Raw genomic sequence first — 18,669 nt, 5'->3', positions numbered from 1 at the left:
GCAAATTGATGTGAAATTGGATGAATTGCAAAGTTCAAAGTGTGATGATCAATTGTATATGCTTAATTTTGCTTAATTCTATCGCTAATTATGCTAATTTTAGTCAAAATTATGCAAAAAGAGAAGCAAAAATCGACCTAATTTGGATGCAAAATGCATTGAAAATTGATTTTGGGTGTGATTTTGAAGTGTTAATTGCAAACAAATCTTCACCAAATTGAGAGCGTACGCACTTCACGACCTATTTTTAGCTTTGCATGCGCATAGGTCTCACTTCTCGGAACAGTGTGTGCATTTACTTAAATTGGGTGTGTGTGTGTGCACTTACTTGATTTAGGTGTGTGTGCATTTACTTCAATTGGGTGTGTGTGTGTGCACTTACTCGATTTAGGTGTGTGTGCATTTACTTAAATTGGGTGTGTGTGTGCACTTACTTGATTTAGGTGTGTGCATCATTTAAGAGGGGTGTGTGCCATCCTCAATTTGGGTGTGTGTAAAGTGTAGTGCACAAGCAAACAAAGGGAGTGGGGGTCAAACACATGTGCATGCTTGTTTTTAGGTGTGTGGAAAGGGAGTAAAGTCAACAAAAGACAAGGCATGTGAGAAAAGAATCTAGGTGAGAGAGAGAGAAACAAAGTCAACAAAGATAATAAAAAGAGTGTGAAAGCACAAGAAAACAAAATTTGATTTGCATGGGCGTCCGAATTTAAAAGGCCTAATAAAAAATAACCAAGAAACCAAAAAATAAAATAAAATAATGCTTTTTTTTTAAACGATAATTTTTTTTCTTTGCTTCTCACACATATTCCACACGCATCACACGCCCCACATACTTGGTACTCGCGTGCATGTGCACACGTTAGACACATTTAGAGCAGATACGTCCGAGAGTTAGGTTTTGTCAGATTTTGTCAGATTTGAGTCCGATTGTACGCATAAATCTCGATATAGTGCAGATTTTGATTCTAATCTACATTCGACGAGTTAACGAGGTTTAGAGGCCTATCACACGCCGAGAGCGCACATATGATGTCCATGACCACTTCGTGCTCTGAGTACACATTGCTCACACTTGTAGGCGAGCACAGAGGCCGGTCCTTTTACACGGACACATATGGACATTTCTTTGTCCAGTGCCGTGCCTCCTTTGGCCCCACACAGACCCAAGTGGTGGCAATCCTTCCCGACGACACGCGGGATGGCACATTTAGAGATGACTATCGCGCCACGTATATGGTCGACCATTTGATTAGGCTAGAGGAGATAGAGCTAGTACACGCAGATGATTGCCTTGAAGCCTTCGACCATCCTGTGCAGGTTACATTACAGCGGGTAGGTCCTCGAGTGATCTATATAGATAGTGCTCAACGCATATATCGATTAGAGGTCGCACTTCTAGTAGACGCCTATCCACAGATGTTGTGACACTAGTTGGCGAGCCTAAAGACAGATGCTACATGAGCACCACAGGCACTGAGCTTTACTTTTTGACTTGTGGATTTCCGTACGATCCTCGACCGACCCAACGCCCTACTTCGAGCAGGAGTGCCTCACCTCCTTTAGACACAATGCCACTACCCACATCACTCAGGAAACCACCGCCAGGATTCTCCTCACCTAGACTTGATTTGCCACCAAGCATTTCGAGCTATCACGAGTCTAGAGCGATGTATACAGCGATTGCTAGCACTTTGCGTACCACTCAGAGTGAGCCACAAATAGAGACCCAGAGCCTTCGAGACACGTACTTTAGAGAGTCTCAACCTTGACACCTTGCACCATCTAGAGACCCATACCAGCCTTTGATGACACAGATTAGAGAGCATACGAGAGGTCTATGATGACCACATCACCCTAGTTGAGAGCACCGGAGGTAGGGCCCGGTAGATCACCCATTGTAGATATGAGTGCCCCCAGACCACTGACCCCCACCCTTCAGATACTGTCCGAGACCAGAGAGACTAGGGATAGCATGAGAGATATAGACGGTCAGATCTTGCATATAGTAGGCCGATCTCCACGAGGGGTTGCATATTATGTTGACACTTATGATCACCCCTTTGTGAGGCTAGCCACCCCGCAGCGCATGATGTCTACACCTAGGCAGATTGTGAGAACCTACCCACAGGCCGATAGAGCAATTTTTATTGATGAGCTCAGAGAGCACTATCTCTTGATTAAAACCCTTGATTTTGATGACATTGAGCGAGCACACCTAGATGATAGCCTAGACACACGGACACATCCTAGGCTAGTGGAGCTTCAAAGAGTTGAGCAGACCATGACCTATCTACATGAGCTTGGTCGTAGGTACAAACGCCTGACGAGTGGTGGATCCAGAGATCCTTCAGCCTGCCTTCTTGCATATTTGATAGGATATCCACGTGAGCGAGTTTTTAGGGATGGCGATCATGCAGTATATGTTTTGACTATAGGTCTACTCTACTCCCCTCGACTTAGACATGATGATTTATGTTTACCCACGACGACCACGCTGGCTCCACAGCTACCGAGAGCTCCGAGTCCTCGAGAGACACCACTAGAGAGATCACCTCCTAGGCTTCTTTTGTCACGTCGTATTCTACCACCTTGGGAGATGCCATATGAGGATGATAGTGTGCCACGAGAGATAGCTCCAGCACCTAGCCTGCCACAGGTAGAGCCCCTGAGACTAGAGCCCAGTCTGAGTATTGTTAGGGAGCCTACACCATCCATGAGACTTCCAACACACAGCGAGAGATCTCACAGAGTCATAGAGTGAGTGACTCCAATGGCTTTGTTATAGATGAGACCACTCCACAGATTCTAGTTTCCCTTGAACATCCTTGTTTAGATCTACCGACCCCACAGAGGCCCTTAAAGATAGTTGTCAAGCTAGATCCATCTACGAGAGTAGATCCCCCTATGAAAGAAGATGCAGAGCCGACATCATCTCTATCCCACTCTTTTAGCTTGCATAGCGGTGTCATAGCCAGTGAGTCACAAAGAGAGCAGCCACCACATATAGATGTTGCCCTAGTGCCATCTACGAGTGCCGATTCACGATCAGATCACCCGATTGAGCGGAGACCAGCCACGAGCCGTACTTTTCTAGATCAGGTTCCTAGAGACCACATTACTGACACCACAGATACATGGACGTACACGGACTAGAGTGACCTCTACTCATACCCTATGTAGGGATACGATAGAGCCTGCTAGACTTGTTTGGAGACCAGCTACACAGGCATCTCTGCCATGTGTAGAGCCTTCTCTAGGCAGAGGCTCTGCGATGATGAGTAGTGCCAATGAGGAGCAACACATGATAGATCAGGCACATAGCTCTCCACGTAGAGCTTCCAGGACAACCCAACAGGTATTTGTTCCCCGTGACGAGATACATGCTAGATTTTTACCTTGTGAGGACACGATCATATTTCTGAAGAGCCGTATGACCGACAACGGACTTTCACATGGTTGGCTCACATCTAGACGGTCACTTGAGGCATAGGATTACTTTGAGGGACAAAGACATGTTTGGGTACCTAGTCCACGAGCGGTAGCACACACAACGCATACAAGATCATACCCTAGAGCGAGACCTCCACAAGCCAGATGTCGAGAGATGAGACTACCCCTAGAGAGGTCGGTACCTTCACAACAGATAGTATGTCCTAGAGCTAGATGCACACGTAGACACGCTAGGAGAGCTCAGACTGACATCCCTACGAGAGCGCGAGCATTACAGATTTGGCTACTGAAGAGCCTTCCACAGACTATTCGAGTAGAGGCTGATGCCCCCCCTACGCCCATTCCTTGTGCTGTTGAGCAGACTTTACATATGGAGCTAGGTGTTAGCCATCCCTTGACTATTAGAGATCGAGCTAAGAGACTACAGATCATGCTTCATGGTGAGAGCTCTCTCTTGACTCCTAGTTGCACGAGATTTGAGTACACATTGATATGTGCATATACCAAAGGCATTTTTTTCCCTTTTGGGTTTTTTCCCTTTGGATATCCAGGTTTTAGACCCTAGCTTAGATGTTTTATTTTATTATTCTGTTACTTTTGTTATTTTATCTTACTGCTGACATACCTCTTGGAGGTACAGTGCTTTTGTTGATCTTTTGATGTAGCACGTAGACAGACATTAGCTTGCCCATGGAGATTGGACGACCATGTAGACATGATGTATCTCCAAACACGAGGAGCTTCCATGACATCGACCTCTTCATCGAGCCCATGCACATGTGTACTCCTTCCTATGCTATATGATTTTGTACATTTATATTTGTTGATTGTGGCTTCTTCTTGGTTTGATTAAGTGCATTCAATTATGTTTTGTTATCTGCCATTAAAGATGTATAAACTTGTCCTTTCTTTAGTTAATTGACTTAGAGTTTAGTTTTATTGATGAGCCTTGAGGTTAGGCGGCCGTGACTTTAGGTTAACTCATTTACTTGACTACTAGTCCTAGTTGGTAAAATTATTTGAGTGTTTGAAACCTTAGGAGTGTTTTAAGCATAGAGAGGCTTTCTCACCCAGACAACAAAAAACACTAGTGAAAATACAAAGGAAATGGAAGAAAAACAAAAGTGCCACAAGTGTAAAATCTTAAGCTGGAAGAGAAATCCTGGCTTGATCTGGTACTTCACGCACATGTATTGCCTATGGTACTAGAGCCCTAGAGGTTCCCAATGTGGGTGCTTTTCTTTGAGAAGCAAAAAGCCCCGGGTATACAAATAAGCACACACGTCAAATGATTTTGCAAAATGTGAAAAATAACAAATGAAAAGCAAGAAAAATGAAATGAGAAAGACTTCCATTGAGCTTCAAGTAAAAAAAAATCAAGCTTTTGTTTCGAGTTGTGAAAGTTAGTTAGCTAATCTATGACAGACATAATTAGGGAATCTTGCATTGGGATAAATTTACTAACTTAGCTAGTACTAGAGTAAATGTTTTAACCCTTAGTCGTAGCTAACTAATTGATAGACTCATTCATAAGCCCAAAACTCTTGATTAATTAATTTCAGCAAGTGCAATTTATGTTTCCTTAATGGCAGTGTAACATTTCATAATTCTTTGCATTTACTCATTACTACATGTGCTTTGACTTTTCCTTATGCCTTATCACAATATATTTGAGCTTGCTACCTCATCCACCTTTTTCTTTTTGCAGGCACATTCTTTCTCAAGCATCTACCACGACATGGCTTTGTCAAGGACGACAAAGCTTCCGGAGGGGAGAGTGTTGACGGGCGAGCGTCAATGACATGCATTATGCTTCCATTGGTGTGTACACATATGTGTATGCATATATTTTTTGTATTTATGGGCTCCATAGTGGATTCCAAGTTGTACATTGATGATTAGATGAGCCTAGATACCTGCAACATGTTATACATTTTTTGGCCGGCCGCCCATTTTTAAAAGCCCTTGTATATAAGTCAATTCACAAGATGTGAAAGGGCATTCTTAGAGAAGAGAGTATGAGGGAGTGTGGAGAAGAAGAAGAGGAGTGGCTATGGAGCTTGGATCTTCCACATCATATGTAGTAGTCATTGGGATTAATGGAAGCTAAGTTCTCTCTACTTTCTCTTGTCTTTCAAGCTTATGTGTGTTAATGGTGTATGATTAGTGTTAATCTTCTCTTCTCTCTCAAGTTTTCCCTCTTGTTTGAGCATTCTTGCTTCACATGTTTGCTAGATTAGAGTGTGTGTGTACGTGGGCTGCATACATTTCTCTCATTAGGCTTCTTTGTGTATGCTTAATGTGTGATTAGAGTGTGTGTACTTGAGATTAGAGCAAAGGGATACACCATTGTCTGCATGATTAGAGAGTTAGAGTGTAGATTGAGAGTGTGTGTGTGCATAGATCTTGCTTCATCGGCTTTCCCTCTTCTCCTCTCTTGCTTTACCCCTCTTCCTAGAGTCCTCATTCCGTCACATTAGGTACATCCATGCCTCCATGCACTAGCCGGGTTTTGATCCATCGGATTGACATTATGTCAGTGGGTTGTGCGCTGTGCTATGACCGCCAACAAGAAGTAACTTCCAAGGCTACACGCATACATGGTCCTAGAATTTACAGGACAACTAGAAAAAAAATTGCCCATACTGCAAAACTTGGTATGTTGAACCACAACAACCCAAACGAACCTCTGTTCAAGAAGCATTTGCCAATTAAGTAAATCATTCTCTTTGTACGGACTTTTTGACACTGGTAGCGTAGTACTCTACTAAGACCACTCCTAAAATGGAAATCAGTGATAAATTCAACGGCACAAACTTCTTCACATGGAAAACTCAAATAAAATTCAGACTTATGAAAAAGGGATTATGGGATATTGTAGGAAGAGAACCTGCAGGGACTTCAACTAGAGAAACTTCCACAACATTTGAGCAAAGAAACCTAAAAGCTCTAGGTATTATAAGGGAAGGCTTACAAGATGTCTTTATACATCAGATTGGTTCTTGCACCACTGCACGAGAAGCTTGGGTTCTACTTGAAAAAGTATCTGGTACTACTTCCAAGACATCTAAAATCATGCTCTTCATACAGGATTTTTCATTGACAAAGTCGGTCGACACTATTATGTCAGCACACTTAATCAAATTCAAGAGTTTACAGTCACAATTAGCAGGAATCAACAAAGATGTGGAAGAAGATATCAAAATAGCTGTTCTCATCAAAAGCATTTCAACTCTTGATGAGTATTCTAGCATTGTTACCACCCTAACAAATCTCCCCACACCTATCTTAGCTGAGGTGGAGGCATCTCTCTTAGAAGAAGTGATGGGAGCAAAGCAAACCCCGAACGCTGACGGCCTCTAAAACGCCGGGGACCGAATGGCGCATCTCAAGCCTGTCAACGATAAAGCGAACAGGGGGCACCACCTAGCTTTGAGCGGCTAGGACGCAGACCACGATGATATGAACACCGCAAACTTACACGGAGGGAGAGAAAGAGAGAGAGAGAGAGAGAGAGAGAGAGAGAGAGAGAGAGAGAGAGAGAGAGAGAGAGAGAGAGAGAGAGAGAGAGATTGACAATTGATGAAAAACCCTCGGGAGTGTGAGGGAGAATTATTTCTGCAGTATTTACAATGACCTTCCTTCCAACGAGGCGGCACATCGTGGTGATAGAGAGGTAGGGAGAAAAGATGGTGCAACTACTTGGTGCGTTCTCTAAGACGACTCAATGATTGTAAAGCTTGCTACCAGGAGCATGTATATGTGTGTGCATCGACCATTGGAGTCGAGAGGTGGACGCGGCTCCCTTCACATGGTGCAATTCCCAAGGCAAACCAACACACAAGTCCCCTTCCCCATGATGCCAATAGTGTCAACTCTTCCCACTACACTCTATCAGGTGCTGACCTCTCATGAATTCCCCCCCCCCGATAGTGACCTCTCAGTGCCAATTTATAGGTGTTGGCTGCTTGGATTATGGTAATCCCGGTGTGATTAGGGTAAGCTAATCGGGGAGACAAAGGAAGTGGTGGGCCCAGTGTGGTTGACCCTTGCTTTGTTTTGGGAGGTTAAAAAAATGAGAATCTCTAGGTAGGCCTTTGTGACCATCACCTAGAGACAGGGAATTTACAAGTTGGGAATTTTACAAGGCTTGGGTGAAAACTGAAGAAATGATGAACATAACATACAAATTACTGAAAATGGCTTCGTGATTGCGTGACACCGGCGAATGGTGTGTTGCCGGTGCGTCGGTGTAGTGCGTACTTCTTTTCGGGGTCGGCCGGGGTATACCTTCGGCGCATTTCTTCTTTTTGTTGTTGGTGGCGCGTGCTTTGGGTTTTCCTTCTTTTGTCGAGGTCATCGTTGTCGTAGGATTTTTTTTTTTTTTTTAAATCATGTGTGTGCGTTTGTGTGTGTGTGTACGTATGGGTGCATGAGTGAGTATGTGTGTATATATATCACTAGGTTGGTAACCTAACAGGACATAAAAGTGTCCTTTCACGGTTTTGAAAAAAACCTCCAAAACCATAGTAGATCCACTCATTTTGTAAAATCCTTTCATGTAGTTATAGTTCAAGGCCTACTATACATGGAAAAAATAAGAAACTTGTAAAATTTATCATCTTTTTGTTACACCAAGCCTCCAAAGTTGATGGACCAGTGCATTTTCATCAAAACAGTCATTTCTTACGTTTTGTTGCATAAAAATAAGATTATGGATTTTTGTAGGACTTGATATAAATTCCCTAGTTAACTTCAATGGGTTGGTGATCTGAACATATGATTGCTTCTCACTCACTATTTTTTGTTTTGCCAAAATAAATAGGTACAAAAAAGTTGATTTTTTACCATTCTGCAAACCTATCATCAAAGTTTCTATAGCCACGCTCAATACAAATAATATATGCATGTTTTCTTAGTTCTCTATTGTCCTTTATGTTCGTAAGGAGCCATGGAGCATGTCAAAAGAATAATACATCTCTTACCAAGGGGAATCTTGGGGACAAAGATGAAGTGCTAAATACAGCAAACATGAAAAAACTGGGTTCAACATTATGCGTTGTAGAATCCCATAGAAACTATTCAATATCTAGCCAAATTTGATCCTTATGACTAGATATGATTACTACCTACAAAATGCATGTAGTTGTCAAAAGAAACTAACAATATTGAAAAAGCTATACTTGATATACTAGAATATTTCGTTTTCTTCTATAATTGAAAAAATCAACCATCGTTGGGTACTATGCAAAATAGGGTATTAGGTGTCCCAAAACCCAAGAAATATTAGCTTTATGTTACAATATGTGACATAGAAAATAAAAAATGCGCCCTTGATTGAAAGTGAGTTGGCATCGTTCTGCCTGCGTTGCATAGTGATTGATTGCTTCTTCCCTATCTAGTTGGAGCCTCTCCAGATCCAAGATGTGGTTTTGGAGATTTACAATTGGACGTTGTATCTGGATAGCCAAGACTCATAAGGTGGCTATCTGTACTTCAATGGGTAGAATTTCCTCCTTCCCATAAACTAGATGGAAAGGAGTGAAACCTAGTGATGTTTGGAACGTCGTTCGATAGGCCCAAAGAGCTGCCATGAGATGTTTATCCCAGTCTCCGGTGTGATTGTTCACCTGCTTTGTGATGATTTTGCAAATCATTCCGTTCACCTTCTCTACCAGACCATTGCATTGTGGATAGTATGGTGTGGAATGTCGGCATGTGATGCCTAACTTCTTCATCAGTTCTCCCACCAAATCACCTCTGAATCCTGGTCCTCTATCTGATATTATCTCAAGAGGAGTTCCAAAACGGCAATAGATGTGTTCAAAAATGAACTTTGCTACCTCTTGGGCTGTAATGAAAGCGGTGGCTGTTGCTTCTGCCCATCGAGTCATGTAGTCTACACCCACTATGATGTACAATTTACCTGATTGGGCCCTTGGTAAAGGACCGATTGCATCTATTCCTCATTCCTCAAATGGACCATATGAGATGATAGGAGTTTGTGGCTCGTAGGTTAATGTGAGATCACTAGTCACTTGACAAGCCTTGCATGTTTTGCACCAATGGTGTACATCCCTGTTCAAACTAGGCCAAGAGTATCCTGCTTGTAGAATCTTCCTACTGGTGATATTCAGAGCAAAATGGCCGCCGCAGACGCCATCATGGCAACTTGAAATTACCTCTGTGATCTCACTGGAGGTTGGCAGCCGCCTGAGAATTTGATCCTTGCCCTTACAATACAAGTGGTTGTTTACAAGGCGGTACCTAGTAGCCTTCCTGACTAGCCACCACTGCTTCTGGCCTTTGGTGTATCCTTTCGGACATTCTCCTATATCTAGAAAGCTGATGATATCAAGAATAGCATCACTACCTTGAAAGAGGGGTAGCTTCAGTTGGATGGCTCCTACGGGACATCTTGTATTCTTTCTTTGGCTAGAGCATCTGCCTCCTCATTTTCTGCTCTGGGGACATGAAATAGTTTCACTGCTTCAAACTTCCTTAGAAGATCCTTAACTTGGCGTAGTTGACCAAGTAAAACCTAATTCTCCAGGTGCCATTTATCTGCCTTCTCAAAAGCAAAGCATCGCCAAACACATTTAGGCGCTGAATTCCTTGTGAAATACATTGTTCCAACCCAAGAATTAGGGCTGCATATTCTGCTTCATTGTTGGAGTGGGAGTGTAATAACTGCCCAATGGAGAATACTCTTTCTTGTTGTTCATTGAAAATGACTATGCCAGCTACAGACTGGTCCATTGTTCTCTTGTATGCTCTGTCAAAGAAAAGAGAGTGAGCTCTTTCTAGCCTAGGACTCTCTACCATTGGTGTTTCTTCCTTCCCTTCCGTGTTGACCTTCAGATTCTTCTCATAATGGCTATGAGTGAGAATTCCCGCTAAACTAGCCTTGGTGGAGTTTTCTACTTGCATGGTGTAGTCAAACTCTTGTAATTTAATTAACCACTTTGAGATCCTAGATGAGACATCCATGTGTCGCATTACATATGGGAAAACCTCTTCCATTGTTACGATTACAAAGGGTCTAGGCAGGAGATAGGAGTGGAACTTTGTGGTAGCAAACATTAGTGCCAGAACCATGTGTTCTACTTCGGTAAATCCCTTTCCTGACGGGGTCATGACACGACTAGAGAAGTAAATAGGACGCATGAAAGAAGTTTGGGGATCCTTTTGCATTAGCACGGCTCCGAGTGTATTACTTCCTACACTAGGGTTCACATAAAATGGCTTGTCCCACTTAGGAGGTGAAATAGTGGGAAACTTAGCTAGGATTTGCTTTACCTCAGTAAATTGCTGCTCATTCTCCTCACTCCATGAGAAGACATCCCTCTGGGTGAGTTGTTGTAGGGGAAGGACCACTTGAGATAACAAGTGAATGAACCTGCTTAAGTATCTTACCTTCTGAAGGAAAGAAACCAGCTGCTTAGCGGTGGTGGGTGACGGCAAAGATACCAGGGCCTGGATCTTGCTAGGGTCAGCCTCAATCCCTTTTGCTGAAATTACATGGCCAAGGAGAGTGACTTTTCTTTCACCAATGTGACACTTATCCACGTTGAGCTGGCCACCCAAGGTTTGCAGCCTGGTTAAGCCATCATAGACTTTGCTTAAATGAAGGGCTCGTGAACTATAGATGCAAAAATTATCTATGAAAACCCATATTGATGTTCCAAAGTAGGGTTGAAAAACAAAGGTCACATAGCGTTGAAATGTGGCCGGGGCGGTAGTGAGGCCAAACGGCATCACTCTGTAAGCAAAGCATCCCCAAGGTGTGATGAAGGTTGTCTTCTTCTGATCTTCTTCCGCAATGCTAATCTAGAAGTATCCTGAGTAGCCGTCGCACACTGTGTATCGTTCGTGACCCGCCACTTCATTGAGTATTTCATCCTGGAATGGGAGGGGAAAGTGATCCCTTTTCGTGGCTGCATTGAGAGGTTTATAATCCACACAGACTCTCCACTTACCTTTTTTTTTTTTTGGTGTGACTACCACTGGGGAGACCCACTCTGAGTCTTCGACAGGGTAGATGAAACCTGCCTGTAGCAAACTTCTCACTTCCTTAAGTAGCGCCTCTTGTTGGATTACTCCAAGTCTTCTGAGCTTTTGCACTACGGGTTTACTGCCTTCCTTGAGTTTTATGTGGTGTTGCACTACTGTAATTCCTGTGATCTTATCATAGCCATCAATGACAAAGTAGTGAAGTTACCTAGCATGGAGACATACTCCTTCCTTTCTTCATCGGTTAACTCATTTGAGAGCATTTTTTGTAACTTACCTGCATCCTCCAAGGACTGCATACCTGATGATTCCTCTTGGTTTGTCAGGGGTGTTTCAGATTGTGTCAATCTTTTTGGGTCTTTAAGAATGACCCCCATCACTTCGATGCTATTGTCACTTCCGTGGGTGGTGGTTGTGTCTTCTCCTGAGGTAGACGAATAGTTGCTGGTGGACTCATCTTCTGAAGCCTCCAAGATCATGTTGTGTTGCTTTCCAGTCCTCATGTTGTAGAATATGGACTTCCTTTTAGCGTCCTTCATCTGAATCATTTCGGTGCTCCAATCTTGTTTAGCCTCCATAGCCATAAGCCAAGGCCTCCCAAGAATGATGGGGTAGCCCTCCCCTTTGTGTGGCATGACGAAGATATCTACCTCCACTTCTGTGTTGAATACTTTTACTTTGACCGCATTCACAATGCCTACTCATTTTACTCTTACATTGTTTGCCATTTTGGCTCGGCAGGGTGCCGGCCTACTTACCTCTAGACCTAGATGGTGCATCATCTTTTCACTCATGACGCATATTTGCACGCCACCATCTATGTAGACCGTTTGAGATTTGTTGCCCCTTGATGTGAGCATCCATGGTCGGTAGGATGTCATCGAGATCCCTTCCAGAGATATCCCTAGCTATCCTGGGTCCTGATTTCCTGGTACTTACCATTTTTGTCCATTGCCTCCTCATCCTTGGTGCAAGGTGGAGTAATTGGGGCCAAGTTATCTTCGGGCCCTGCATTAACACATCTTGAACTAAGTCATAGGGTTTTGCATACTCACCTAGTGAGAAGTCCACGATGTCTATTTTCCATCGTGGTTTAGCTGCTTGCTTGCTAGACTCGGCCTTCCCTTTCATCTTCTCTTCTCTTTGAGAGGCCTCCTCGTGCCTGGCACGCTTGACTCCCATAGCATCCACTTCTTCTACCTTTGCTTTTCCTTTGTGCTTCTCTCGAACTGATTCTTCTACCTTTGCCTTCCCTTTGGCCTCCAAGCTAATAACTCTCACCGCTTGGTTCACAGCAGGTGGTGGGGGTAGTGGTGGAATGAGAGGTTGGGGTGGTGGTTGCTGTTGTATAGGTGGTCGAAGGATTTGGACCGGTGGGATCGATCCTGGTTGTCTAGGTGGTGGTGGTCTTTCTCTTGGCAGAGAGATTTGATTCTGTATTCCCCCCTCTATTGAAATTCTTCCTCCTTGGGTGTGGGCAGTAGTACATTCCATGGCCGTGTTCCCCGCAGTTATAATAGTGGTACTCTTGGTTCTGCCTTCATTGTCCTCTTCCTTGTTCTAGATTCCTGACAGGTACATGCCCTTGCTGCACCAGATGCACAGATAAACTCTCTAGTTGGGTGATGATGCGACTCAGCAGGTCTTGTTGCTCTTCTGATGCCTCTTGCGGTTGGGCTCTATGACTCGCTGCTGCAGTCACTGGGGTTGGTCGGGCCGAGCTTGTTTCCTCTGACTCATTTACTCTTGCTTGCATGCGCAGATTCTTGTCTTTAAGGCGGGCTACTTCGACTTCCAACTCATATGTTGCAAGAAACCTTCCCTTCACCTTCTCTCTAAGCGGCGACCATAGACTAGCAACGAAACGGTCCTTCTTTAGGAAATTAGGTGCTCCTTCGCCTTCCTCCAGTGAGGCAACCCATCTCTCCCAGAAGTCCAAAAATTTGGACTCGTAGGTGGCATACTCTAGCAGTTCCACTGCTTTAATTCCGTCAGTATCTGCCATAGCTTCTCCGAGGTTGTACCTCCACCAAACCTCTTTACAAAACCAGCCCTTAACACATCCCATTCATTCTTGGTAGCCTGGGGCAATGCATTATACCAAGACTTGGCCTCTACTTTCATCAGTAGAGGAAAAATTCTAAGTCGTGAAGCGTCATCATCTTTGTTGGAAACGACACAAGCAATGTCAAAATCATCCAAAAAGTCGGTGGTGAGATCTTCTCCCTTCTTTACACTGAACTTAGGAAAACAAACACTTGCCATGGTAGTGACTCAGGAAATTACAAACCTTTTTATTATTATTATTATATATTAACAACAGTAGCGGCTCATAGCGGCTTTTTACAGGGTTGGGTGGATAGGTTAAAACTGGATAAAGATAGAAACATTAAAGGAATGATGGTAATCCAATATGGGGAGAATGATAGGGTTTGGGGAATTGAGGATTTCTCCTAGTACCGCCGCACCGAATAGGTATACGATCTTCTGTTGGTAGAAGGCTTCCCTATCTACATAGATATTCACATGCATATGGTACAGGAATCTGAATGTGAATGCCGTTGGCCCATTTTCCATCATGCACAGAGGGTGTAATACTTACTTATACTCTTATGGTGCCAGTGTTGATGAGTCGGCACATCCAGAGGAGGTCGTCTCCTTTCATGAGCTCTACCTTTCCTTCGTCGCTCAGTACGTACGGGATGATGGCGACGCGTCTGACCACTCCCAGCCTCTTGGCTAGTAGAAATTGCAGGTAATTTCCGTAGTCGGCGTGTTGCATGAATTCTACTCCATTCAGTTGCAACTCGTCCCCAACCCACTGGGTTTCACCCGTGGTAGAGAGCTTCTTCAGGATAAGTTGTACAGGGAGAGAAGGAAGATTCTCCACCCGTCTTCCAAAACAGTGAGAGCTGTAGCCAAACCACTCTTCCCTAGGACATGGGAATCTTCTTACCACTTCTTCTTCAGGATTGTTGAAGTGGATTGATAGCACTCGCATGCGTCGTGCAAATCGGTAGGCGACCTTCTCTCGCTTAGCTTCGGATGACTTCCTCTTTGGCAAGCTGGGTACAACCCGGCTTTTTGAGCTTGAAGCACTTGCTTGGCCAGATGATTCTCCCTTCGGGGTCATGTGTTTCCAGACTGACTTAACTTCTCCTTACCTTTGGCTCTAGCAGCCCCTTTAGGCCACTTTGGAGTAAAGGTCATAACTTTGATTGCAGGTTCTTTAGGGAAAAGAGGCCTCACCATTTTCTTTCCTTCTTTGATGTGAATGACTTCTTTGCAATGAATGTCGAGTGTAGACGATTTCAGCCCTTTCGCTACCTTTGTTGTTGGCACTCATTGAGAGTGTGTCTTGGTTGACAACAGTGATGGCACTTCAACGACCTCCCACCTGATGCTCTCAATTTGTGGTTAGAACGAGTAACACGAGATGGAGAATTTACCTCTTGAATATTGACGACACTGTAGCCTGGCAGTAGTACTTCAATGAAGGCGGCAAGTGCCTCCTTAGTCTCCTCTTCTTCCGTCCTCCAGTTAGAAAATTCCTTCAGCCATTTGCCATGATTGATGGCGTACATCACTTCCAGCATTGTAAACTGAAGAGTCTTAGAAGCCCTCTTCAGTGGGGGCACCAAATAATGAGAGCAAAGCGAACCGCGAACCCCGACAGCCTCTAAAACACCGGGGGCTGAATGGCGCACCTCGAGCCTGTCACACGGTAAAGCAAACAGGGGGCACCACCTAGCTTTGAGCGGCTAGGACACAGACCACGATGATATGAACACCGCAAACTTACACGAAGAGAGAGAGAGAGAGAGAGAGAGAGAGAGAGAGAGAGAGAGAGAGAGAGAGAGAGAGAGATATTGACAATTGATGAAAAACATTATTTCTGCAGTATTTACAATGACCTTCCTTCCAGCGAGGCGGCACACCGTGGTGATAGAGAGGTAGGGAGAAAAGATGGTGCAACTACTTGGTGCATTCTCTAAGACGACTCAATGATTGTGAAGCTTGTTACCAAGAGCATGTGTATGTGTGTGCATCAACCATTGGAGTCAAGAGGTGGACGTGGATCCCTTCACATGGTGCAATTCCCAAGGCAAACCAACACACAAGCCCCCTTCCCTGTGATGCCAACAGTGTCAACTCTTCCCACTACACTCTATCAATGCTGACCTCTCATAAATTGCCCCCCCCCCCCCCCCGATAGTGACCTCTCAGTGCCAATTTATAGGTGTTAGCTGCTTGGATTATGGTAATCCCGGTGTGATTAGGGTAAGCTAATCGGGGAGACAATGCAAGTGGTGGGCTCGGTGTGGTTGACCCTTGCTTTGTTTTGGGAGGTTATTAAAAAAAATGAGAATCTAGGTGGGCCTTTGTGACCATCACCTAGAGAGAGGGAATTTACAAGTTGGGAATTTTACAAGGCTTGGGTGAAAATTGAAAAAATGATGAACATAACCTACAAATTATTGAAAATGGCATCATGATTGCATGATGCCGGCGAATGGTGTGTTGCCGTTGCATCGGTGTAGCACGTTCTTCTTTTTGGGGTCGGCCGGGGCATGCCTTTGGCGCATTTCTTCTTTTTGTTGTTGGCGGTGCGTACTTTGGGTTTTCCTTCTTTTGTCGAGGTCGTCGTTGTCATAGGATCCTCTTTTTTTTTGTATTTTATCATGTATGTGCGTTTGTGCGTGTGTGTGTGTGTGTACGTATGGGTGTATGAGTGAGTATGTGTGTGTATATATAGATGTGGATATGCATGCGTGCGTGGGAACGGGGCCTTATTATGTATATAATATATATATTATATAGATTTTTATTTTTATTTTTGTTGGCGGCCTGGCTGCAGACTACGCGAGGATGGTGGGGGGGATGGTGTGTGTGTGTGTGTGTGTGTGTGTGTGTGTGTGTGTGTGTGTGTGTGTGTGTGTGTGTGTGTGTGTGTGTGTGTGTGTGTGTGCGTATGTGTTGTGTGTATAGAGAGAGAGAGAGAGAGAGTGAATTTTCCTACACCTGTACAGGCCTGCGAGGGGGAGAGAGAGAGAGAGAGAGAGAGAGAGAGAGAGAGAGAGAGAGAGAGAGAGAGAGAGAGAGAGAGAGAGAGAGAGAGAGAGAGAGAGAGATAGGCCATGTAGGCCGTGTGTGTAGAGAGGTGTGTGTGTGTGTGTGAATGAGTGTGTGTGGGTGTGTGTGGTGTTGGAGAGTTGCGCCTACGGGCTGTGTGTGTATGTGATAGAGAGAGAGAGCATCGGTTTACTGTGCTGCGGGCTGAAGAGGAAGAGAGAGAGAGAGAGAGAGAGAGAGAGAGAGAGAGAGAGAGAGAGAGAGAGAGAGAGAGAGATTGAATAGCGGCCTGCGAGGGTGAGGGTGCCAGAGAGAGAGAGAGAGAGAGAGAGAGAGAGAGAGAGAGAGAGAGAGAGAGAGGATGGGTAGGTGGTGAGGGTGCAAGGGGATAGGGGTGTGTGTGGCACTGCGCCTTCGGGCTGGGTTCGGGAGAAGGAGAGGGGAGGTGGCGGCATGGGTACAGAGGGTGATGAGGGGGGGGGGGGTTTAGTCAACGGGTATTTTGGGATTTATAGAGAGAGAGAGTATATAATAAAAGGCAGGTTCCCACCGGGAAAGGGGGGGGGGAAGAGAGTGTGTGAGGGTGTGTGTGTGTGGTGGAGAAGGGAATGGAGAGAGAGAGAGAGAGAGAGAGAGAGAGAGAGAGAGAGAGAGAGAGAGAGAGAGAGAGAGAGAGAGAGAGAGAGAGAGAGAGAGAGAGAGAGAGAGAGAGAGAGAGAGAGAGAGAGAGAGAGATTCCTTCCATGGTCTACGGGGCCACTCTCCCAAGAGAGAGAGAGAGAGGATGGGTAGGTCTAGGTGAAGTAGGGGGGGGGGGATATGGCTGAAGGGGGTGTGGACGAGAGGAGAGGTAGGGGCATGATATCCGGGGCCGTCTCGCATGGTAGCTCAAGGACGAGAGAAGGGGAGAGAGTCAGTGGAGAGAGAGGGAAAGGGGGTGTGTAGCGGGCCATGGGAGGGAGAGTGAAGCCGAGGGAAGGGTGAGGCGAGCTGGTGGGGGAGAGAGAGAGAGGGAATATTTTCGGGTTACCGGCTTGCATAGAGAGCAAGGGAGAGAGTGTGTTCATATGCGGCTATGGGCTCGACACAATGGGAGTGCGAGAGAGAAAGCGAGAGAAGGGGCTGGGTGCTTGAGGCCGCTCCTACCTGAGGGTGGCCAGTAAGGGGGTGTGTGGGAACGGGAGAGAGAGGATATTAGAGAGTGAGAGTGTGTGTGTTCGGCCTCTTGTAGGCCATGCGGGAGATAGAGAGAGAGGATTTCCTGGACCACCTACATGGGCTGTGATGAACAGCGCCGGGCCACCTGCAGCCTGTGACCATTACCTTGGCTGTGAGCGAGCGAGAGAGAGAGAGAGAGAGAGAGAGAGAGAGAGAGAGAGAGAGAGAGAGAGAGAGAGAGAGAGAGAGAGAGAGAGAGAGAGAGAGAGAGAGAGAGAGAGAGAGAGAGAGAGAGAGAGAGAGAGAGAGAGAGAGAGAGAGAGAGAGAGGGAGAGAAAAAAACGGAATGGATGAGGGGAAAAGAGGGATGGAGGCCTGCGAGGCTGGGGTATTGTCAAGTTAGGGCTGTGAGGTTGGCTAGGGCATTGCTTAAGCCTTCTGATGGTGTCGCTAAGGCTCCGGCACAGGTAAATAAACTTTTTTTTCTTTTTTTCTTTGATTTTCAAAAATCTACCATCAGAAGAAAGAAGAATCCATAAGAAACATGAACACTTTGAAATACAAGGAGCATACCTTACTCAAAGTAAGGAGGGCAACAAAAGTCAACGACCATTCTACAAAGGAAACAACTCAAGGGAACCTCAAAGAAACACATCATTCAAAGACTGCAAAAAGGGCATTGTATGCACATTCTGTGGCAAAGGAAATCACACAGAGGAATCATGTTTTCTTAAGCAAAGGATAAAAGCAATGTACATCGGAGAGTCAGATTCAAAAGATGCAGATGAAGAAAAGACTGCCTCAGAGGAGGCCAACCTTGTGCATATAGATGAAGAATGGGCCTTCTAAAGGTCTATACAAGCTAGGCAAAAGTTTTTTTGTCTCAAAACACCTTCTTTTAGTCTACCTAGTATCTTTCTAAGCTGGATGAACTCTCTTGTTGTATCCATCTAAGAGAACCACACAATTATAAGT

General features: G+C 44.9%; 1 pseudogene; it reads left to right on the top strand.

The window, feature by feature from the left end:
- Positions 1–1,029: 1,029 nt before the first annotated feature.
- Positions 1,030–1,621, top strand: LOC147426891 (uncharacterized; annotated as a pseudogene).
- Positions 1,622–18,669: the final 17,048 nt, after the last annotated feature.

The sequence above is a fragment of the Adiantum capillus-veneris genome, chromosome 24 (assembly GCF_014529385.1).
Source record: "Adiantum capillus-veneris isolate H3 chromosome 24, ASM1452938v2, whole genome shotgun sequence".
Taxonomy (NCBI): Eukaryota; Viridiplantae; Streptophyta; class Polypodiopsida; order Polypodiales; family Pteridaceae; genus Adiantum; species Adiantum capillus-veneris.
Note: the sequence above shows the minus strand (reverse complement) of the source record. Positions and strands in the feature narration are given on the sequence as shown.